Here is a 25,638-nt window from a genome sequence, read left to right on the forward strand (position 1 = left end):
CAAAAGACGACATTGCCAACACAAAAAGTAGTAGAACAACGGAGAACACAACCCGAGACTGGATCTCAGCGGATGGAGGGGGCAAGCACACAAAGGGGAAACATCCAACCCCACAAAAGGCAAATATCCCTAGACGAAGACGACTTTCAAACTATCAGACTAAAGAAGAAAACATTTATTCCTAATCTCAGCAGAGCGAGAAATGTCAGAACAAAGGATTCTTCAGCAGAACCTATGCAAAGATGATGGCGTTCATGTTATACATTTATTTATTTATAGCGATGCAAGCTGCAAAATACCTTGAAACAGGGGAGGAAGCTATCGCATGCAATTACTACGATATTGTTTCATACAACAAGATGTCTAGCGAACACATATTGTCTTTATTCCACCATAATAGTCTAAGCCTTAACAAAAACTTAGACGACATAACTACATTTACGTCTCTATTGAAGGAGGATTTCTCTGTCATTGGATTTACCGAAACCTGGCTTACTGCAGATATATCCCCCTAATCCATATCAATAACTATACGCTTGTTGAAAGGCATCGTCTCGAAAGGAGAGGTGGCGGTGTTTGTTTATTTGTTAACAACGATTTAAATTGCAAACTCAGAAACGATATAAGCATTTTCAATGATTCTGTCAATGTTCATAGAGGTTGACATAACATCAGCAATGAAAAATTATACCATAGGCATAATTTATAGGCCTCCAAAAAGTTCACTGCATATTTTTCTGACACACGTAAACAAAATTTTAACCCAACTCCCGAATGAACGACATAGTGAGTACATTATTGGTGATTATAATATTGATCTTGCTGACAATATTAAATCTGCTGACTTTTTAAACTTACTATATGCCAGTGGATTTTTTCCTACTATTACCAAACCTACCCGTGTGGGTTGCACTTCTGCAACTCTTTTAGATAATGTTATAACCAATGATGACTGCAAACTAATAACTGGTATCTTTGTAACCGATCTCAGTGACCATTATCCATTATTTCTCCAACTGCCATACACAAAAGTAGGCAAAGGGGCCCTATGTATGTGAGGAACTACTGCAAAACAAATGTACAGAATTTCTTCTCAACAATCCGAGATGCTTCTTGGGAAAATGTTTCATCCCAAACTGATGCAAACATTGCCTATTCTATGTTTTATAACAATTTCAATGCCATATATAATCAATGCTTTCCTGAGCAATGCGTCACCAAATCTAAGAGACGTCGAAAGAGACACCTGTGGATTACTGCAGGTATTCTAGTTTCTATCAAAAGAAAAGATAAGCTATTTAAAAGACATATTAAGAACCCGTCTGGTGTAAATAAAACTATTTATTCTCAATATCGCAATAAGCTCAATCATGTTATCAAATTTTCTAGAAATTTATATTTCAACAATAAATTTGATAATGCGAGGAGTAACCCAAAAGGCACATGGGATACCATTAACCAACTACTCCATAAAGGTCGTAAACAATCATCGTATCCCTCTTTTTCAAGGATGGTGACAAAGAGATTAACACCGACCATGACATTGCTAATAAATTTAATGACTTTTTCGTCAATCTGGGGCCATCACTGGCAAGTAAAATCAACCACAAACGTAAATCACAGGAATCTGTGAACATTGATGTTAACACTCTTTCCATGTTTTCTCATCCTGTCAGTGAGGAGGAGTTGTTAAAAACAGCAGCCTCTTGCATGAAACCCGATAAAGCAGCTGGATACGATGATTTTAAGCCTGGTATTGTAAGACAAGTTATCCTATTTATTACCAAACCATTAACCCACATTTGTAATTTGTCGTTCAATACCGGTATTTTTCTTGATATGCTAAAAGTTGCCAAGGTCATCCCTGTCTTTAAGAAAGGGGATTCAGAAAACTTTTGAAAATTATCGACCTATATCACTATTATCATGTTTTTCCAAAATAGTTGAAAGGCTTATGTATAATCGTATTTTTAACTTTATTTCAAAATATAACATTTTATGCCAGGAACAGTATGGATTCCGTCCGGAACACTCCACTGAGCTAGCACTAGCTGATGGCATTGACAATTTGTATAGTAATCTTGACAAGAATAGTACCTGTGTCGGGGTTTTCCTGGACCTCTCAAAGGCCTTTGACACAATAGACCACACAATTCTGCTTAATAAATTACACCGTTATGGCATAAGAGGAACCCCTCTTAATTGGATCAACAGTTACTTAGCAAACCGCTACCAATATACATCCTACAAAAATGCTCATTCCCAACCGGAGAGAATTCAATGTGGTGTGCCACAAGGCTCTATACTTGGTCCATTGCTTTTTATCCTATATGTTAATGACATTACCAATGTTTCTGATAAAGTTAAAGTTGTTTTGTTTGCTGACGACACAAATATTTTCTTCGTATCACAATCGAGAACCTTATTTCGTATTGAAGTATCAACTGAATTAGACAAGTTCAGCGACTGGTTCGCTGGCAACAAATTATCATTGAATATTGATAAAACAAACTATATAGTTTTTAACACTTCTAAAAATTTTACATGGAATGCTGATATTACCATGGGTAGTAAAAGACTACAACAAGTCAATAGTACTAGATTTTTAGGCGAATATATAGATCATTAACTTAAATGGTGTGACCACATTACTACTGTCTGTAAAAAAGTTGCAAAAAACACCGGTGTTTTAGCTAAGCCTAAGCATTATCTGCCACAACACATATTAAAGATTCTCTATCAGACATTAGTCCAGCCACATATTACGTATTGTTGTAACATATGGTCTGGTACTAGATATACCAATCTGAATCCCATTTGTATTACACAGAAGAGAGCAGTCCGCCATATAACACATGCCAAACCACAGGACCACACAAATCCTCTTTTTAAGCGTTTTAAGTTGTTAAAAGCTGATGACATTATTAGGGTTAACCTTGCTACATTTGCTTATAAGGCATGGAATGGACTGTTACCAAATGCTTTTAATGACTACTTAATATGTAACAGTGATATTCATCATTACAATACCAGATCTTCAGGCAATGCACATTATAACAGGTATAATTCTACAATGGGGATGTTATCACTAAGGGCACGTACAATCAAAACATGGAATTCTCTATCAGACAATATTACAAATAAACCCTCTGCAAAATCATTCAGAAGAAACTTTTTTCAAAGAATTATTGCATCTTATTAATTGAACATGTTCATTTTTTCTTATATATTTTGTTTTCTTTTTCCTTTTCTTTACAGGGAGTCCTCTACTTTGTTAAGCCATCTGAAGGTTTTTTAGAGGACTTCCTATCACATTGAATATATTCACGTGATAAACAAATCAAATAGAATTTGTGAATAGGACTGCATAATGCAATTTTAGTCTAGTATGTTAATTATTTAATGATGTCTATTTCCTCAAGATGAGCTTCATTCTCAAAAGTTATACCTGTACTTACATTTTATGCCTTTGTTTGCTAGCTGGGTCATCTACTTGGTTATTTTTCAGTGGAACAGGTGTCACTTAACTGTTTCTTCTCCTCTTTACTGCTTGCATGTGTTCCTCTCATTCCTAAATTTGTCCATCAACTTCATGCTCCAGTAATCCTGTTTCAAAAGGAATTATAAATAATATCGAATGCTCTATGTTCACATACTGGGTAATCACCAATCACAATAAATCCCATTCCAACCCCATAGCTTCACGCACACACACATCTAATCAAATACACACACATGCTGTTTGAAAGCCGTTATTTCCTATTCACAGTTGGTTTGGTCTACCAAACATACTCTGAAACTCTCTACAAAGACAACGATGCACAGAGCTGACCCTGGCAACCTAGGATAAGGAATTATATTTTACCCAGCCCAGACACAATAGCATGTACATATAAACATTACTTACTACAGGATGAGCGCCAGGTATGGATGCCTTTCCCAGGAACGGGTAGCCCCCGCTGCCTCTGAGTAGTGGGCAGTTCAAGTGCAGCTCGTAGATTGCTCGACAGCATGTCTCTTCCCAGTCCTGTGGTCAGTACACTACAACCAGTTTGTACCTACATGTAATGAAAGAAATTAATCAATAATAATATGGCACAAAAGAGGGTTCTAATTAAGAAGACACTACAACTGCATGGCCTCTCCAAAGACTTTCCAATTCAGGCAGAATATGATCATCAATATCACAACCCTCTCAGTATAATGCAAGAAGTAAGACTCCATTTGCTCCTGCAAGCCAATGCAGAGATGTAATAGTTGCGAATGTCACCATGGATACATTTGTTATTGGTTACTCTCACAGTAACAAGTTGTGCTTAATGGGTGAAATGAAAAGAAGAAGGGATCACAAGGTACAAAGTCCAGGCAATGAGGGCTGTTCAGCAAAGATGCCCTATTTCGGAGATGAACAAAATGGTGGAAAGATTTGTGAATCCAAATTACTTACAGGTAAGAATCCACTAATGGTCAAGTGTCTCACAACTGATGCTGATGGCAAGGCATGTAAAAGGTTCAGTAGTACAATGGCTGTAACTACTCATTCTGAAAGTGAACTTAACCTGTTAGATCAAGTTCACCTACTCAAGTCACTCCGCAGAGCACTGACTATATTAAAGCAGTATTCTCCTCTGATATGTTCCTGCAAAAACTGTGACTAAGAAGCGCTTGACAATCTTATAAATACCTGGGAGAAACCATCACTGATAAATTGGAGTGGGATGAACATGTAAAACGTATGCTAGCAAAAACTAATCAGCGTATGTTCCTATTACAGAAGCTTAATTTATTCGGACTAGACCAACTCTTATTTCTCTGTTCTAAAAAAATTGAAAACACCACAGACTTTAACTTATACATCTATTTACCAAAATTGATACAAAAAGAACGACATGTTTCGAAAGTAGCGACTTTCATCATCAGGTTACAGACGCAAAATGAACAAGTAATAGCAGACAAATGTACACTAGCAATAACACACAAGGAAAAGTAGATTAACTAAACAAAGATAACACTGGACAGTCAAGCTGCTTGTTGAGATTAGGTTTATCCCAATTGATATGTAGACTTTCTTTGATCCTAAGCTGGAGTTTAGTGGGAGCGGAGTCGATAATTTTGAATGAGTTGTTGTCACATAGCCGCTTACAGTTGGGAAATTTAGCTAAGTGTTTGTAAATATGTGAATTCTTATCGGTTTTTAAATGCTCAGAAATCCGTGTAGAAAGGTGCACTCAGGATTCTTTCTCTTTTGTCCAGGAAATCACATCTATGGACATATCTGATCATTACATGGTATCATACGATGTAGTTAGTTTATTTACCAACATCCCACTTTCTGAAACTGTTGATATTGCAATCGATGCTATAATGCATAACAATCCAGGCATTGGTATTGAAAGGCGGGATCTCCAGAAACTATTCATGTTTGCTACCTCACAAACGCATTTTTTATTCAATGGTAATTACTATGATCAAGTGGACGGTGTGGCAATGGGTTCACCATTAGCACCGGTGTTGGCAAATCTCTTCATGGGTCATTTGGAGAAACAATTTCTGAATGATTCATCTGCCCCATCCAAACCTTATCACTACTGCAGATATGTTGACGATATTTTCTGTCTTTTCCGAAATGAGGGTGAAGCCATCGATTTCCTTCAATTTATCAATACTCGGCACCCTAACATAAAATTCACTATTGAGAAGCAAAAAGACAGTACGCTACCATTTTTGGATGTGCTTGTCAGCAACACTGGTCATTGCAATACTTCCGTTTATCATAAACCTACGTACTCAGGGTTACTAACCAATTTTTTCAGTTTCATTCCGTATTCTTACAAAATTGGTCTCATTAAAACGTTAGTGGATAGAATGTACAAGGTCAACAACTCTTGGAATGGATTTGACCTCGACCTAAAAGGACTTATATCCACACTCGGCAAAAATCAGTTCCCCTCTCACTTAATTGACAAAGTTGTGAAATCGTATTTACAAAACAAGGTGTCACTGAAAAATATCATTGACCCGGTTTCTCACAATACCAGATTTTACAAGCTCCCGTACATTAATAATTTCTCTGGTCATGCTCAGAACAAAGTTAGACAGTTGATCAAATCGCATTGTACAGACATTGATGTCAAATTAGTGTTTATCTCATTTAAAGTTCGAAATATGTGTGTAGTAAAAGACATGATTCCATCATACCTTAAATCTCGTGTGGTCTATAAATTCATCTGCACAAGCTGTAATGCTTGTTATATAGGGAAACCCATAGGCACCTTTCTACACGGATTTCTGAGCATTTAAAAACCGATAAGAATTCACATATTTACAAACACTTAGCTAAATTTCCCAACTGTAAGCGGCTATGTGACAACAACTCATTCAAAATTATCGACTCCGCTCCCACTAAACTCCAGCTTAGGATCAAAGAAAGTCTACATATCAATTGGGATAAACCTAATCTCAACAAACAGCTTGACTGTCCAGTGTTATCTTTGTTGAGTTAATCTACTTTTCCTTGTGTGTTATTGCTAGTGTACATTTGTCTGCTATTACTTGTTCATTTTGCGTCTGTAACCTGATGATGAAAGTCGCAACTTTCGAAACATGTCGTTCTTTTTGTATCAATTTTGGTAAATAGATGTGTATAAGTTAAAGTCTGTGGTGTTTTCAATTTTTTTATTATCGAGATTTGTGCTAGGTAGACCATTTGGAAATATTCTCTGTTCTATATTAAAATTGGCAATCAAGACCACCATTACATTCTGTTTAGCCGCGTGGGGTGAAAATACTACTGCTAGAGACATGACCAAGTTAAGTAGTTTCTAAAGCAAGGAAAGTTTGTCAGTCACATGACCTCAGTTCAGTAGATGAGTTGCTTGTCAGAGTATCACAGAGTAATATGAAGTCAATCATGTCATCCCAACATCCTCTGGGGCATCGGGTAGATTACAGCAATCAAACAGGCAGACTAATTGTCATGAGATGCTGAACCGAGAGATACAGACGTTCTTTCTTGCAAAGGGCTATTCTCAATCTTGCCAATGAATTATGTAGGAAATAGGCCAAATATATGTGTCAGAACATGGACCTAGTAGTCTTAAATTTTCGTTTTAGGAATCAGATGTATTTTCGATGTATTTATGATTGTTTTATTGTCTGTTTTACTGAGATGGACTGAATGCCAACTTTTATGGTCAATAAATTTCTTATATCTGAAATATCAAAAGCGCTTTATCAACATGTTTAGAATGCCTTGCAAAGTACTACAGTGGAAATCATTTATATTGCCAAAAGCATTCATTTGTATGCAAGAGGGGCAGGAAGTACACATTTCCATGTATGCCAAATGCTGTAAAGGGTTCTCTGCTAATATCCCACACTGACAGCAGGAAGCTAAACAAAATATCTGAGACACCCACCTGCAGCAAATGATTATGGTCCACTTGTTTCGAGACTTCCACTCAAAAGCAGATGTCATCAATAAGGCTTTCACTGTGACCAATCCAAAACATAGTACCACACTTTCGTGCATTGGTCAGTACAGGGACTACAGTTCCATACACATAACATATAATGTGCCTGAAGAGTCCATAGCCAGGAAGATGGAAGCTGCAGTATTAAAGGTGAGCTCAAATAGTCCATGTATCCAGACTCTGAAATAGATGCCAAGAAAACAGCAATGTGCTGAATTACGTAAGAGATCGAGGCAGAGCATACAGATGGAGGAGAGCACAACTCAGAGAGAGAAAGTACAAGCTACATGGTAGAACTAAAAACATAAACCAGTCCAGTATCTATAAGAAAGATCAACTGATTCATGACCAGTTACTCTAGGATGAAAAACTACACTGATGATGAAGATGACAATATTTATCAGTGATGCCAGTAATTTGTAAACTTAGTCTATCCACACTCACTGTTATGAGTTAGAACAGTATCACTCAGTCAGGGAAGTAGGCAATCAAGCTGATGACCATAAACTTGGCAAGTGCCATCGAACTTTCAAGGCTTTCTGCTGTGTTGCACTGCAAGATACTGTTGAGAGATGTGACACCTCTCTCCACATGTAGGCTGTTGTGGCATATGTAGGAGATGTCAAATGGTTTGGTCCTTAAGATTTCTTTACTTTGCACAATACTTTGAAGAGCATATATGTCAGAATGTGGACTCTGCTGCCTCTTCTCTTAGCTGCCAGGTTTAGCATTGTGAAAATAATGCCATATGCTGGTGCCCCTGGCTTACTGATGGTGTAGGCACCTGTCCACATTCTGCATCCCTCTGTGTAACTTGCTGGGGCTGATGTATGTTTTGCCAACTTTTCATTTATGTCATCAGCCCATGCCATCCAATCTTGGTCTGAAATTGCAAAGGTGTGAGCTTTCCAGTTACATATTTCTAAATGTATATAGGCCTAAGCTTATTCTGAATGCAGCTTGGGGCTCAGTTCAGCTGATTCTTACACCACATTGAGTAGTAATATATGCTTTTAAACTTCTGTCGCTTTTGCTCTGCTACACTGCACAGAAGTAGGCTACTCACCAGATCTACAACTTCCCTATCAAATAAGCTACATGTACTACTTAGTGAGTGTAAGTCTGTGATGGTATAAGCTCTGAGGTGATGGGTATTACTTTCACTTTTCCCCTTTGAGGTAGCTGAGAGGTTTTTCACACCTACCCATGCAATCATCCCATTCTTTATCATAAAGTTGAAATTTGATTTCTTCTTGAATATGAAACTTTTTCCTAATTTTAAGTTGCTAACTCTTCAAACTTAACAACTTGCTTCTGTTCTTTTATGGTGAGATCATAGATGTGAGGAGTTCATAAATACTGATTTAGTTTCAGAACCAATTCTACATGTTAATCTTCTTACAACTGTTTATTCAACATCTATGAGAAAAGGTTTCCTCATGTAAGTGAATGAGGTGTCAATGTTCCAAAAGTTTATTGAACCTTTCGGTCCAGCACATTTTTGGCATTTATATGTAAAATTCCACCTGTTTTCTGCCATACTTCCTCTGTGGGAAATGGTGTAGTGCAACCCTGCATTTCTGTACTGTAAAGAAAGAAAAAATAGATAACTAAAATCCTGGTTATCAGTACTGAAGGGCTCATTTATTAAAATTACAATTCATTATTCTTAATCGTAGTTAACCATAAACATAGATTGAAATACAGATCTTGTCTCTTACTATTTTTATAACCAGAACTGCATGTGGATTCCTAACATAGTTAACGATCAGCTATCTGCAGTATTCTGTTCGTAAAGTGTTTGTGTAATGCGGCTGAGCAAGAGTCTTTCCAGTAAAGCTGTTGGAAAAGGGAAGACCACTAATGGAGTAAATGAAAACAATTAAATGATACCTTAAATAACTGTTGACCAGCTGATAAACATATTTATATTTTAAATGCAATTTCCCCAGATTAGTGATAGTAATATACCTAACATGTGTTCATCCGTGGGTGGGAAAGCAATTATTTACTCTGTCACTGTGAATTTCCCTCATGCAGTGGCATTGCTGGCATGACTCTTGCTCAATCGTGTTCGTGTTACATTTGCAAAGAAAAAGTTAAGATTACCTTCTAAAAGGTTAAGTTAACCTTAAAAGAGCTAGTTCAAAAAGGTTAAGAAGGTTGGCTTCTGCAATTGCGTAGGCCTACAGCACACATACTTATGCTTGACCTTATTAGTTTAGATTAGTTTAGTAAAGAAAAAGGATCAGGAGGGACACTCAAGTCCCCATCAAAGACCCTATAGGAGATGGAAGAAAACTGATGACACAAACGATCAGACCCGATTACAATGCTTAAAGTGCTTGTCCAAAGCATTCTTAAACCCATTCACACTACAGTACTTGCAAGTACAATTTTCTCAGGCAAACCATTCCACTCATTCACGACCCTATTAGAAAAAAATTTATGCCGAATATTAATGCTACTTTGTGACTTGTGGAGTTTAAGACAATGACATCTGGTACAACCACTATCAGCAAACATGAAAAAGTCAGTGACTATCAAGATACTTAATAAAGATATCACTTTTATGAAACCTACGTTTGAGTTGAATCTTGGTCTTGGTCACTGCATAATCTAGATCTATGGGAAGACTGTCCATGAACTTGTGTTTGAGTTACTTTATTTCTCGGAAATTTAGTGACTCTAGCCCTGACTCGTTGCATAACTGGTAATAGTTCCTGAAAACTCAACATGAATTGAATATGAACCACTGAATCAAGAACTACTGGAGACTAATAATTCTTCACATCCTTGGCTAGATGAAGTAATGGTTTCTAATACAAACGGTATACTTTATCAATCCCGTTCTTGAACCATTGGCCAGAAAATTGTGTCCTTTCTGGAGAGAAGTATTGAAGGAGAACCGGACTGATGGTGTGCTATTTATAATAATCCCTCTGCCTAATACAAATACCAAAGTATTTAATTAAAAAATAGTGAATTGCACATAAAGCTCCTAAGGCGACATCTTTGCTCTAGGTAAATTTAACTCTTTTCACAACACTTAGGACAACATAGAATAAACTCACCACTCAGGGCGACAATGGTGATTTAGTGTAATTTCGTCACACTTGGCGATTAAATACAATTAACTAGTTAATTAATTTCACATATACATGTCACCCTATGTGAAATTAACTTTTTCCACAACACTTAATAAATTAATAAATTGTGAAAGACATAACACCAGAGATCTACAGTCAATATGAAAAGATGCCTGTATACAGTATTTAGAACTGCTTAATGGGATCATTTCAACTCGAGCTGGATTCTAAACCTGAAAATTTCCAACGTATGAATTCTGGCCATTAACTTACATCACTAATAGTTTCAGAATTTGACTACTGTTCATTTGTCAGTTTATTGAGTTATCGTAATGACAGGCTTTTAGCATTACACTCATAAACACACATACTGCTACTTCACAAAAATGCATTGTGTTACATATTGAAACAATTTTACATAACACAAAACAGCATGGAATGAAAACAATATGACAAAAACAGGGAGTTTGCAGGAACTCACCAGGACTCACAAAAGCCTTCAAGATCTTTGCAATCTAGACACACCTCAAGGTGCCCCTGCATACTCAAGCATGACATATAGCCCTTGTTACTAGGATATATTGGAATTACTGGATATGAGTTTGCCCGACAGTGCCAAGTCTCATTGCAGGAAGTCCACTTCATCTCATTTGTTGTATGTAAGAAGAAGTACTTGGAAAGGAAAAAAAGTTACTCATTACAACAATGTTGCATTTCTATTGCAATTTCCATTTGTTCCTTTACCCTCTGGATTATCAGGTATAAATGAAAACTTTCATTCAGCTTTCACTTAAAATTATCAGAATTACTATTAAGAGCAACAAACTTATAAATCAGATACAGACTATCATCTAAACCCAGCCTTACAAAATGTGCATCCTCATTGTATTGATGCAAGTTTATCAGTCAGATCTAACTGGTGCCATGATACCTCTTTTAATAATGAATAATTCCCTGCAAACCTAAGCAAATTCCCAATCAGTTTCAATGTTAAAGGTAGTCTGTATATGCCCCAAATTATAGGATGCTATAATTGCTAGAAGTTTTTAACAAGTTACTTTCATGTAGGCCCTTAGTCCAAATTGTTCTCAGACATTCTTAATGAACACACAAGATGACTGAATGTCCCTGTGAGGTAAATTTCCTCAAAAGTTGTAATAAAATCATTTTAGAATTTTGACCAAAGGTGACCAAATTTGAATATTTGGGCCAACATGGCATAAATTTAAATGATACATTGAAAAGTTCACTTATTTTTTGGGGGGTTGCTTTGATGCTTTTCACAGAACGATCTATATCTCTTACTCATCTAAAAGTTTGCACTGGCTTTGGTTACAGGAAGTGCATGATGATGTGTAAACTGCACCAAGGAATTCTAATGCATCCTCCTGTGCAGTTGAATCAAACTCTGGAAGAATCTGTTTCAACCTTGCGAGACAGGAGGCCCATGAAGTTCAGGTTGAAATTGCTTGGAAGAGAGCTTTGATTACTTCCATTAATTCAGAGCTATGTCCATCATAGTGTTGAATGATGCTGCAAAGAAGCTATAAAAGAAGGAAAATTTAGATTTGTAGAAAATCTACATCTGACATGGGTGGCTCATCAATATAAGTGGAAAAGTTTAGGGTTGCAGCCTTCATTTGTATCTATTTTTTTATGATTGCTTGATGTTTCAAAGCACTTTCTTGGAAGTCTGTCACTAGCTTCTGTAGCTGAAGAGTTACTCTCATGAAGTAAAATGATAAACACATCATATCTTAATAACCATTTGTTGGAATATGCTTCTGGGAGAAAGGAGTAGAGGTATCATGAACTTGACAAAGAGAGTGCCCATGTTGGAAATCTAGTATATTTGGGGGATAATAAAACTTAAAACCTTCATTGTTGAAGTGAAAATTATGATATTCAATTGAGGAATAAGTGCCAATCCTTGGGATGGGGTTGGAACATCACAAAATGCCCCTTGCAATTGTGCCCATATAGGTTGGGATTTTCCCTTCTCCAGGCATAGGAGTTTGTCAAGGATATGGTCCTGGCACAGTAAAAGTCTTCCATTTTTCAACATTTCCAGGTGGGGAGGATCAAGTCACATGAAGTCTTGCACCTCCGTAGCTTGCAATCCCTGCCTTAATGAATTTATTTCTAAAGCTGCATGGGTTGTCTTAGGTTACTTGCCTTTACAGTAACAGGATTGCTTTGTTCCTGAAATAAAAACATTTAACAATATTTAATATGACTTTTCGAGCATGGCCAGTGATTTTCCACGATCAAGAAATTCACAATAACATGGATCTATATCCATAAAATAATGAAACGGAAAACTCAATTTGAAATAGAAAAACCAGTATTCTTTGCAAGAGTTGGATATATATGTAATAACTGTGGGGCTGTATTGACCTTGATCATGTTTCTCCCTGTAAGAAGGTAACATATATTGTGAAAGAGAAATATAGAACATAGGTTGGGGTGGGAAATTGTGCAGGGGGGCAGAGGTTTGTTTGGCCCCAAATATGCCAAAAGTTCCAATACGGTCACATTTGGTCAACATTTTAAACTGTTGTCATTACCACCCGGGAGGAAATTTACCTCACTGAGACATTCAGTCATCTTTTGTGTTCATTTCGAATGTCTGAGACCAATCTGGAAATAAGAATCTCAAGGAATGTAATTTTTGAAATCTTCAGAAAAGTATGCTATAATTTGTTGCCTATACAGACTACCTTTAATTCAAATTTCTTTTATTGGATATTTGAATCATATTCAAACTTGGGCTGCTAACCTCATCTGGTGTGTTCGTACTGATGATACTGGCTGCAAGTTCCTGAAATATAGAATAATTAAATTTATGGATTACATGCAACAGCTATATTCAAAAACCTATCACAGCACAGGTCAGCAATTATTTGTGTAAGTACACTGTGGATAAGTTCATATGTATATCGATTCCTTTTGTTAAAAAATTCTTTCTTGCAATAAAAAATTCAAACGCTCCGAGACATTTATTGGATATTGAATACAAATTTGCATTTTTTTCTTTGTTAATTAAGGAATATGTTAGTACATAGAGGTCATACCAAATTCAAGATCAGATGAAATTTAAGTCGGTCAATATCAGTCCCTATTCTGGAAATTTATGCCTCTATGAGGATTTCTGTGATGATAGAATCAATGTTGATGAAAGAATAAATGTGACTTCATGCAGTGTTTTACAACCTGTATAAAATTAATACTCCAACCACACATGCAAAGTGCAATGTGGTTCCCAGCTACACCACTCTTTGGGAAATGGTAATTTGATGGCTGTTCTTGCTGCAAACTCAGTCTAGACAGTGTGTTAGATTATCAACTCAGCCAACTTTGGTCAAGTTCCTGATATTGTCGGCTGCAAGCCAGGAATCTCATTGGGTTGCTGCCACCACCATGAAGATTTAAGCAGTATATCATTTCTCCTATAACAACAACATTGGAATGGTAAAGCAACATTACCGTAATGATGCTATATCGCAATTCCCTTTTGAATTAAGTAATATGTTAAGGGACATTTTCTTAATATTTAGTTTGTTCAATATATGAAAAATCAACCAAGGTAAAATGCATTATGGTTTCCATGATGTAACATGAGTAATTTATGTATGCGTTTGTTTGTGTGTGGGGGGAGGGAAGGGGGTTTGCACACACTTAATAGTAATTAAGGCTCTACAAATATTAGAAAAAGCTGGAAATGATGATTGAGATGCAACAAACATGGGCGAAAGTGGAAAATATCTGCCAAGAAAACGAGACGGACCATTCCTGCAGGCTATGAGGTATCATTATGTTAAGTATAAACTCAAATGGAATAAAATTCTTCCAATTCTGTGTTTATAAGGAAATTTCAGCTGAACCTTATTTTGTCACACATCTCATCAATATGCAGCAAAATAATAGCGCTGAAAACATTGCATTGTGTAACCAACCTGCTCAGCACAATAAAATTTAGTCATACCACATATGGTTGGTGAGCAATTGCAGATCAGGTTTTAATGTTAAGCCCTGCCCACTCATTTCGTTGCACGATATCTGCACCAAAAGCAATAACGACCCTCCTTAGCTCGTCATTGCTGCAAGGATCACCTCAAACCAACCTACCATTCTTCAGATTGAAGCTAACAGTTATTAATGTTAAGCCCTGCCCACTCATTTTGTTGCACAATATCTGCACCAAAAGCAATAACGACCCTCCTTAGCTCATCATTGCTGCAAGGATCACCTCAAACCAACCTACCATTCTTCAGATTGGAGCTAACAAGAGAACGTCAGCTAAAATCTATTTTGGTCCCGCCCGTTACAAACATTCAATCAGCAGAATAAACCAGAGATTAAAAATGTTGTAATGGTCAAGCAACATGTTGATACTAGTTTCATGTTAACCCTGCCCACTCATTACCATGCATGATAGCTACACCAAAGAAAATAGTTACTATATGTGGTTTTACCAAGTTGATCTGGCAAGAAGCTAATTAGAAGTTGAACATTTAATTGCTGAGTTTCAAACTGACATCACATAAAATTCTCCTCTCGAAACTAAGCAAATAAAATCAAATATTTGAAAACATTTGTCTGGAAACTGGAGTTTTCTAATTAACTTATTCTTCTCTCTTTTATTGTTGGCAATTATGTTTCATTTTTTAAAGCCATTGAGTCAAAATTGATTTATTGTGTGAAGACAGCTACAGCCCTTACCCTCACATAAGCCAGCACAGAACTCATCAAGTTACTGATTATTGTTAAGAGAATTATGGAGGAATCATGCCAATCAACCCCCTCTCCCGACCCCCCCCCCTCCCAAATAAAAAGACTGTAAAGGAATCTTACTTGTGCGAAATTCTTTAAGTAAAATGGATTGAATTTCTTCTTCAAAGGAAGGCCTGTGGAACTGTTAATATGTGTGTACAGCCCTTTCTCATTCACAGCCTTGACTTCATACGGCCCAAGCCAAGAGTTTTCCAGCTTCCCTCCTCTTCGGGCAAAACCCTCTCCAGCTGTGCATCGCTGCAGCAGGAGATTCTGGTTGGACAATGGAGTCTTCAATGTCGACTGGTAACAATGGCTCTCTGGATATATGAAGATAATTAACAATCAATTATTCACAACACTTTGTTAACTGAAGAATAAATAAATTTTTATATATTTTATTTTCACTATTAAGACCCTGGAACCATAAATCTGAGTCACATCACATACTCAAACCAGCAGAAATATAAAACAAAAGTATATTCTGTGCTGTTATAGGTCCAAATTGCATACCAGCCCAAAATATGATATATAACTGAAAAACAAAACCAATATCAGTGGCATTAATTGCATGTATCTAAATTAATTGGCATGCTTTTTATAGTTTAATGAATGTTCATCTTTTGTACTTGCTATTTAGCAGTTTTTCCCAGGACCTGGGATGTGTCAAATGAGATTTTATCCTATAGAGGATCAGTGTAGCTATGCAGGATTTTTCCAAACTCTCTTGTCCCTGATTGCTTTTCTCCATATATGACCTTTACAAATGTAAACCTCTATTCAGCAATGGTAGGTATGAATTATTACAAACCTTCCAAACATCACAACGAAAGGAGAAAGACCTGTAGAACCATGTTTTGCTGTACGGTACCCCATGAGAATGGAAGACAGTGTTTCATCCCAGTCATCTTGGTTTTGATTGACAACTTTGATGAGTGACATTTGCATTTTGCAGAGTTTGGTTGAATCTTTCATCCAGCCCATTGGTCTGTGGGTGGTAGCTGAAGGATACTCTGTGGCCCACCCCTGTCATGTCAAACAGGGACTTGTTCAGAGCATTAACAAATTCTCCTCTCTGGTCTGAGATGACAATTTTCATGCACCCAAATCTAAATAAATGAAAAATTAAACAAGTTGTTAAAGAACTGGTTATGAGTAATGCAGTAAACTATTGGCATCTTCAGAGTGGCCGTGTGGTTTAATCAGGAGATTCTTTTAGCACTTCTTTCAAAACAAGTAAGTTAAGCACTGACATAACACCTGGTCTTGGATGCACTGACCGTTATCCCACTAACATTTTATTAACATTAACTTATAAAACAACTTCAAGAAATTCCTGTAACCATTTGGTCGCTTTCTGAGTCACAGGTAAAACTGAGAACAAATGCAGGTCTGCATAACTAACTTCAAAAATATGTTATGTAAAGTAAAAACAAAGTAGATGGATATATACCTGGCCATGGTTTCAAACAGAAAGTTTGCAATGGTTTATGCTGTTTTGTCTCTTACAGCAACAGCCTCTGGCCATTTTGAAAAATAGTCACATAGGGTTATGATGTACTTATTTCCATTGATGGTCTCTGCAAGGGGTCCAATCATATCCACACCCACCTAAAAAAAAAGGAAAATAGCATTCAGAACCATACACAATCATACCAACTGATGTTCAAGTGATTTATGTCTGAGTTTTGTAGACAATATACTGCTATTAAGGATTTCCAATCATGCTGAAAAATACTTATTGAAAGTTAACAAAAGATTACTCGATGACCGAATGTGCTAAAAGCAGGTATTCTTACACTGCTAATAAGGTGCGTACAATCAACAATTCTTGTACAGAACAGAATGCTGTATCAAAGTTTGCAAATACTTTTGATACTGGACAGTGAAGCTTTTTTAATTTCAATGACTTAAAATGCATGATTTTGGCTTTTCTTGATTTAAAAGTATTACTGCTCACACTTTTCAGCACAAAGCTCGGTGGCTGTTTATTGCTCCCGTTAGTCTAAACTCTTTGATCTTTTCCGTATCGATCTTCTTAGATTTAATGTTGAATTTTCAGGGCACAGTCCTGACGAACGATATTTTCCAATGATAATGTACTCTTCATCGGTATCCAGCTCAGGAGAAGTCATCTTGTAATATCAGATCGGGCTAAGTAAGTTAACGGTCTCAACTCCTAATGCTTAACCGAAGGCCAGAACAGTGCGTGCAAATATGCAACTACTAAGAACTTTGTGTGCCTGCGCGTTACACATTGAAATGTATTGCTTAGTATAATAACAAGCATGGCCTGTGTTTAACAAATTTATGTCTTGTTGATCACTTTTCTTTGTTTCAAACTTGGAACCTATTAAGAGTTTATATATCTTTTTTAGTAAGGTTATGAATTAATAACATGTTTGTCTACTCATTATTATTGCCTTTAAATTAACAACATATGTTTGATTAATGGTGGAGTGGCACCACCATTAAGAAAAGAACAACTTTTAGAAAATTTATAGATTGTCACACTTTTCTACCATCTTAAATATAATGTCCAGAATAGTTTTAAGGTCTGGTCAATTCTAATTCATGAATTGCAGATATTAATTATATATTTTTCATTTAGAATAGAAGTTCTGTACTGTAATTTGAAAATTTGCTACCTTTGGCAACCTTGAAACGTGAACAGACCCAATTTCGAGGACGCTGATGTCAAACTCAAAGGTATAACAAACTTTCGTAAAATTTTGAAGACTTGCAGTGAGAGTTGTACAGTAAACCGCGAGAGTTGGCAGGCCTGCAAAACCCTAGCAATATAGTCTTCGACTTAAACGATTTCTGCTGATGTACTGAGTCTAGTCTAAATCTTAACCCTATCGTTTTAAACTTCAGCCAGTGGCAGTAGGCCAAATTGTATAGGCCTAATGGAGTCTTTGGCTGAAACTGTAACTGTGTAAGGCCTAGCTAATTTAGAACTAGCCTTATGGCTGATAAGTCTGTTAACAAATCTTCAATCAAAGCGTTGTTGCATAGCATGCTAGGTGCTTACCCTAGGAGTATCTTAGGCTAAGCCATTACCATCTTCCATATGCAATACCAACTGACTCGACCTGTTATTGGCCAAAAAAGGGGATATTGGATATTTACCCCATTTGGTAATGCTAGGCAGACTTAATGCTCCTCTGCACAAATTCATGATTAAACACACACAGTATTATTTCAGTGGTCAAGCCAAACATGTCTTCAAGCACAGGAAAGTAGTGCTGGCCATTAGATTCAGAGCACTTATGTTTACAATCATACTTGTTGACTGGTGAATTAATTAGGTGCGCTCAAGGATGAATCCTAGTGGCAGTATTTGGGGTAGTTTATCAAGTAACAAATTCTTAATGCTCGAGTGAATTTGAGAAGGACTGTTTATCTATAGACAGTCTCGGCCTTCATGCATAGCATTAGACCTAGTAATATGTATGGCCGTGGCTATTCTTACGACTAGTTGTAACAATTAAACTATTCTTACGACAAAGGCAAATTCAAGCGCAGTAAAGTAAATAAAGCAACTGCGCATGTAGTAGGGGTAACCCTAACCCTATAAACATAACCCTAAACCTCAATCCTAACCCTTACTCTAACCCTAACCTGAAATTATTGTTACTCCTCGTCGTAAAAATAGTACTTCTGGTCGTGAAAATAGCAACTGCGCATGCGTAGTCGGAAATTATTCTTACGACTAGTCGTAAGAATAGCCACTTTGAATATGTATTGCTATGCCCATAGTAGTACTAGTAGTAGGCTACTTCTTATGGCCATATTCAACTTCAATTCCTATGATTGAGATACACAGCTAATTGTCTGCATATAGGTCCAATAGGCCTAACTCAGCCCAGCTGCAGTCAGACTTTAGAATCTTGGTTACATTGGTTGCACTGGTATAACTACTGTAGGTCTAAGCTAGGCTTGTTATAACTCAGTCGTATAACTCAGTCGTAGGCCTAGACATAGGAAGCCATAGGCCTATGCTTGTTTGCTTTGATCTCAAATAAGTAGTAAGCCAAGCCTAAAATGGAACTAAACAGGAAATCCTGGACTTTATGACCAAAACATGCCGATCTACTCTTACTGCCGTAATACTAGTTGTTGAAGCCTAGGCTTAGCCTAGTACCGATTAGTAGTAGTGCCTATGGCCCTATGCCTATCCCCACCTTAAACAGCTTGGTAGGCCTCTAGACCGTCACGCAGTTGAAATTTTGTCTCCCAAATCTTTCGTCTTTGTAGAAACGAACTCCATCTCCATTTCGGTGGCTACATCAGGCCGCACAGCAAGGCAAGATGTTTTCTTTAAAACAATACAAAACCATTGTTAGCCTACGCACGTTTTATACAAAATATGTGTTTGTAAAATTGTATGGCAGTGTCGTCTGCACATATCAAAAAAGTTTTTTGATTTAGGGTGGCATACTCCTATTAGAGTCGATATCCATCCGCCCGATTGTTATTCTATCTCGGGAAATGTTCCAAAAGCATCAAGAGAACATCTTTTTTGACCCGTTATCAATCTTGATTTTTTTTTTTTTTTTTTTTGTGGCTTGCATGTTGAAGAGCATGAATGACTAGAATGTCTTTACATATGTTATGTTTCGTGCCTGTCATCTTAATTGTTTATTTTAAAAACGTATGAAAACAAAAATTAAGTAATAAGATCCTTCAAGAAGCTTTTAAGTGCATGGATGGGAGCTAGGGGGCTGGGGAGTTTTGTAGTTGAGCCAAAATTGGTTCAATTTAAAGGCATTGAAGAGTCGCCCAAAACCACGTTCGGCGATCTGAAAAAGTTAACTTTCCGTGGCTTGCAAGTGACGATATGTTCGTGTCGCTACAAAGTGCAGACAGTACAGTACGGTAATGAAACGTGATACCTTGTTATATTTTAGCTGGACCTAAGATGTCCATCGCTGTATTGTCTGTACACTTTGTTGTAGGTATTGACCGCAGCTGTATGCACTGACTGTACACTAGTGTCTAATTACCGATGGTAGCAAGCTGTGTGTGTGTATTTTCTGGGATCGATGGTGGTGTCTAACACTTTTGTTACATCTCATTCGAAATTAGGTCAGATTACAGGCATTATACGTTTCTTTTTGCGCGAGTCTTCGCACCCTATAAGTCCCCTTTAGGCCAAGAGAGGAGATGCTTATCCAACCAATTTAACATAACCCTCTCTTACGAGAAGAGAACGATGAAACTCTTTTTAACAGTATTTTTATTGATGAGGATATTAGATATAGATTTATTTCATCCATAAGGTATGAACATTTTTCCTCTCTCACTAATGTTTATATATATATATATATATATATATATATATATATATATATATATATATATATATATATATATTCATTCATTCATTTATTTGTTTTTTTCACATAAATATTACAATGTGAATGGAAGTCTTCTGAAAAGCCTATGCTGGCTTAACAAAACAGAAGACTCCCATGAAGAAAAGATAGAAAATAGTGAAAATAATGTTAATAACAATACGTATACGCTTCAATATGTGAATATGCTGCTATGCGACTATGCAGCTAAATCATAATTAATAAGACATGATAATTTCTTTAGTAAGACATTTACTAAATGTGGAGCTTGCTTTCTTAGTTTTTAAAGTTATTGACAGTGAATTCCAAATTTTGGTTGCACGGTTTCTGAGGCTTAACATACCAGTGCGTGTGTTTTATATGATTTATAATGTGCGTTGCTAGCCGTTCTGGTATTATGATTATGGAAATCTGTGTTGCTATTTATAAAATTTCGAAAACTGATTGGCAATGATCCATTCCAAGCCTTGTATGTAAATGTTGCAATATTAACTTTTATAATGTCATCTAATTTCAATAAATTGAGTTTCTTAAAGAGGGGGCTTGTATGTTCACGGGTTGCTGCGTGAGATATATGATGTATTGCACTCTTTTGAAGTAATTTAAGGTGACTTAAATGAGAAACACTTGTACCAGACCAGATAATCAAGCAGTAATACAGATGTCAGTGGTGCTATTAAAGTTTGATAAAGCATTCTGAGTATATTCTGGGAAGGAAATGTTTTAGCATTGCTAAAACGTTTGTGGCTTTTGTGGCAAAAAAAAATAAATAAAAAAAAAAAAAAAAATTCCTGCACCTCTTGCAACGCTGTTGCAAACTTTTGTAATATGGTCACTCCATGGAAGTTTACTATCAATATTAACCCCTACAATTTAGTAGTTGATACTTGTTTCATTACTTTACCGTCCATTATTATGTTATTATTCCAGTTAAGCGTTCTTCTTCCATTAAATACTATATAGTAAGTTTTGTCTGCATTAAGTGATAACTTATTAGCAGCAAACCAGTTAGTGAATTTAGTTAATGCAGTAGAGACAGTATCATGTATTCTATGTACGTTTTCGAACTCGAAGAAAATATTGGTATCATCAGCAAACAAAATAGTCTTGGCAATTGTTGACACCTGGCAAATGTCATTGACATATATTATGAACAACAGTGGTCCTAATATTGAGCCCTGTGGAACACCACAACGGGTTAAAGCGTGTTCGGAATTAGAGTTTTTATATGAAGTATACTGATGTCTATTGGATAAATAGCTGCTCAACCGGTCAAGGGTTGTTCCCCTTACACCATACAAAGATAATTTACTTAGCAAACTGGTATGGTCAATAGTATCAAATGCCTTGGAGAGATCGAGGAACACTCCAATACATATTTTGGTATTATCAAGACTGGTACATATTTTTTCAATAGCATTTGCCAAAGCAAGTTCTGTAGAATGCTTTGGGCGGAAGCCATATTGATCATTGCACAGGATATTAAACTTGGTTAGAAACTTAAAGATACGATTGTACATAAGCCTTTCGATAATGTTTGAAAAACATGATAAAAAAGAAATAGGACGGTAATTTTTATATACATCTTGGTCACCTTTTTTAAAAATTGGTATAACCTTAGCAATCTTTAGTTTATCTGGAAATGTACCAGAAGTAAAAGATAAATTACAAATATAAGTCAATGGTTTGGCGATGAAGTGAATAACATTTCTTATTATATCTGGTTTAAAATCGTCATATCCCGCTGCTTTTTGGGGTTTCAGGCTGTAAGTAGCAACTATTGAAAGTTCTTCCTAACTGACAGGATTAATGAACATAGATTGACTGTTTCTGTTATTATTATGAATAATATATTCTGTTCTACCTTTATTTGTAATATTTCTTGCAAGTGAGGGTCCAATGTTTACAAAATATTTGTTAAAGTAGCTGGCAATGTCATTCTCGTTGCTGATTTCTTGATCACCAGTTTTAAAAGCATCAGGATATCCACCTTCTTTTCGGTTGGTGTTTAGAACTTCGTTAATTGTATTCCAAGTTACACTTATATTCATGGGCGTCAGCAGGTTTCAGAAAGTGAGGGGGACACTATACTATCTAAGCGGAGCGCCACCATTGGTTGGCGCGTAGCGTACCAGAAAATTTTGGGTACATAAGACCCCCTAGATCGCAGGAGACGGCCTTCCTGAGTCGTTTTTAGTTACATCAGAACCAGATCTGTGAGGAGAAATTTTGTCTCACAAAACTTAATTCCGACAGAAAGTACTGGTAGAAAGATGCCGTTCTGACACCAAGGGAGACGAATTACACAGCGTCCATCTCAAACGAAATATTTTTGGTAGTTTGGTATCATATAATACCCTGCATACAGGCAGAATACTGTCTGTAGGGCCTAAAATATATGATATTACCTTCCTGGTGGGGTCTTCGACTTGTTTTCAAGTTGAAATGCGTCGCTTTCTCTGATTCACAGTGTAGGGCAAGGGGAATTCCATTTCTGGCGAGAAGGGGTGCTTCCACAAAACACTCTAAAACATCGTTCAAACATCGCACAAAATTTTATCAGAGGTCTCGGACGAAGCGGGGAGGGTGAATATCAGAGGAAGGGGGATAAAGGGCCAAGCACTGTTCTAATTTCCAGTGCAATTTATTGATAATGATTCTTAAGTTAGATTCTACTTGAATCAGCTCAGCAATTGTGATAGAAAATCGCGCATATGCATGTGATTTTTTTAATAACTGCTCTGAAAAGTGGGGGGGACAAATGATATGATATTCCCTCCACTTTTGAAAGTGGGGGGGACATGTCCCCCCCGTCCCCCACCTGTTGACGCCCATGCTTATATTATTTCTATTATTTTTGAATTTATCATAGGAATACAATCTTTTAGAAAATCTAATAATATGGTTAAGCTTATTGCGGTAATGCTTATACGTAGCCTTGTTAACATCAGTAGGTGCTGTTAAATAACTTTTAAAGAGCTTGTTCTTTCTTTTGATAGATGTCAACATTCCAGTTGTAATCCATGGATGTTTCTTTTTACGTCGTTTCCTTTTGCTTACATAACATATTGGAAAACAATTATTATAGGTATAATTAAAGGATTCAAAGAAAGTGTCGTAAGCAACATTAACATCAGTTTGGCTTAAAACATCGTTCCAGTTTTTGTTTTCGATTTCATAGTTAAAACGCCTGATGTTATCTGGTTATAATTTCGCCTGTACATGAAGTTCATTGGTCTGCTATTCTTGGTAGGAATTTGGTTTGATTTGATTTGGTTTATTTTGAGTTTCACGTGCAAATATACAAGGTGAAAGGAAGTCTTCTATAAAGCATACAATAGCTTAATAATGTAGAAGACTCCCTGAAGAAAGAAAAGAGAAGAAAAAATTAAAAATCAAATTAAACGTTTCGACAATAAATCAATTATATGATATTTTAATTAATATGATTAAGCCATTTACTAAATGTGGAGCTTGTTTTCTTAGTTTTTAAAATTATTGACAGTGAATTCCAAATTTTGAATTATTGGTAACTTTAAAAAGAGAGATTGTATAATTGAGGATTAGCTTCAGAAAACTACTCAAACCTATTCTGGCTGAGCTCAGGAAATTGGGTATTTCTTGCCTGAGCTACATTGATGATATTTATATCCAGGCTTTTTTATTTTCAAAGTATGGAAAGTAAGAATGTTATGTTATCCTTTGTACCAAGTGGTAATGAAATTATCTCAGTTCTTGTTTAAAAAGAAAAGAAATGTTTCTGTTGCTCAGCAAGCAAATTAAAAAAGATACAAACTTTGAATTTGTGTTCGTTTGTAATCTTTCTGTTCGTATTCGCTTGAACACTGCTTTGAAATCTCAAGTAGTTCCGTTGTGAAGTGTAATGGGGAAGTAGAATCGTTAAATTAAACGAGACCATAGGTTGAAGTTTGATTGAGATTCTACTGAGACATTACACGAACGTAAGGATTACTTGCCCTCCCATGTAATGCATTCTCATGCAGGATTATTATCACATAATTTTCCCTCCCAGAAGTTCGTGGTGTTCAATCGCATATGGTAACTTTAAAAACTGAAGCTAATCCTCAATTATTCAATCAATACAATTATACAACAAAACAAATTGACTACGAGAAATACAAAGCTAAAAAATTCTCCGATTACGACTGTACCCATTTTAAAAACCTAGAAGATGAGTCGAACCAACCTTCATTAAGAGAATTACAAGGAACCTTCCTCAGGTCTAAAATTCAGTGGCACAAGGAGGGTGAAAAATCAACAAAGTTTTTCTTTAATCTTGAAAAATCAAGGGAAAAAAAAGAAGGTAATGAAACAACTACTTACTGACCAGAGCTTAATCATCACCGATCAACACGAAATTATGAAAGAACAAGTAAAGTTTTATACAAACCTCTACCAAGCCGGAGAAACCGACAACGAATCGCGGAATCAGATACTTTGTGAACTCAGAAGATTTCTCTCGCCAATGGACGTTGAAGCATGTGAAGCAAATATTTCATTAGATGAGTTGAAAGCCGTTCTGTTAGCAATGGAACGGAACAAAAGTCCAGGACTAGATGGACTAACTGCTGAATTTTACAAAGTGTTTTGGCGGGATTTTATCGATATTTTTACTAGACTCATTGAGACATCATTCCATGACAACGAACTCTTTGAATCCATGAAAATAAGTATACTTACCCTTATACCCAAGAAAGGAGATCTTCGTAGTTTAATTAATTGGAGGCCAATAAGCCTCTTAAATGTCGATTTCAAAATGATTGCCAAAGCTCTCGCCAAACGAATCACAAGTATCAGTAAGAATATTATTTCAGAAGATCAAACGTGTTGTACTCCAGGAAGAGATATTTCTGAAAACGTGCTTACTATGCAAAATGTAATTGAGTATGTAAATTCATATAATAAACCAGGTTTTACTCTTAA

The 25,638-nt window shown here is 36.3% G+C and overlaps 2 protein-coding genes across 28 annotated transcripts in view; both read right to left on the reverse strand.

Annotated features, from left to right (window-relative positions):
* Nucleotides 1-19,750, reverse strand: part of LOC139977968 (gamma-adducin-like) — a 51,181-nt gene extending 31,431 nt beyond the window's left edge. For 11 of the 27 annotated variants that reach the window (XM_071987826.1, XM_071987823.1, XM_071987846.1 and 8 more), the window contains exons 1-13: nucleotides 19,522-19,750; nucleotides 16,788-16,945; nucleotides 16,146-16,443; nucleotides 15,416-15,654; nucleotides 13,282-13,382; nucleotides 12,737-12,763; nucleotides 11,867-12,105; nucleotides 11,043-11,233; nucleotides 9,194-10,356; nucleotides 7,917-9,057; nucleotides 7,419-7,652; nucleotides 3,908-4,058; nucleotides 3,459-3,606 (exon numbers count right to left, since the gene is read on the reverse strand). The gene's annotated coding sequence lies outside the window, so the exon portion shown is untranslated. Of the gene's footprint in view, nucleotides 1-3,458; nucleotides 3,607-3,907; nucleotides 4,059-7,418; nucleotides 7,653-7,916; nucleotides 9,058-9,193; nucleotides 10,357-11,042; nucleotides 11,234-11,866; nucleotides 12,106-12,736; nucleotides 12,764-13,281; nucleotides 13,383-15,415; nucleotides 15,655-16,145; nucleotides 16,444-16,787; nucleotides 16,946-17,294; nucleotides 19,474-19,521 lie in introns of those variants that run through there. The other 16 variants (XM_071987825.1, XM_071987834.1, XM_071987831.1 and 13 more) reach the window with 16 other exon arrangements.
* LOC139977967 (gamma-adducin-like) overlaps nucleotides 1-25,638 on the reverse strand; it is a gene marked incomplete in the record, with an annotated part of 755,008 nt that overhangs the window by 417,276 nt on the left and 312,094 nt on the right.

Source organism: Apostichopus japonicus, chromosome 12 (genome assembly GCF_037975245.1).
Source record: "Apostichopus japonicus isolate 1M-3 chromosome 12, ASM3797524v1, whole genome shotgun sequence".
Taxonomy (NCBI): Eukaryota; Metazoa; Echinodermata; class Holothuroidea; order Aspidochirotida; family Stichopodidae; genus Apostichopus; species Apostichopus japonicus.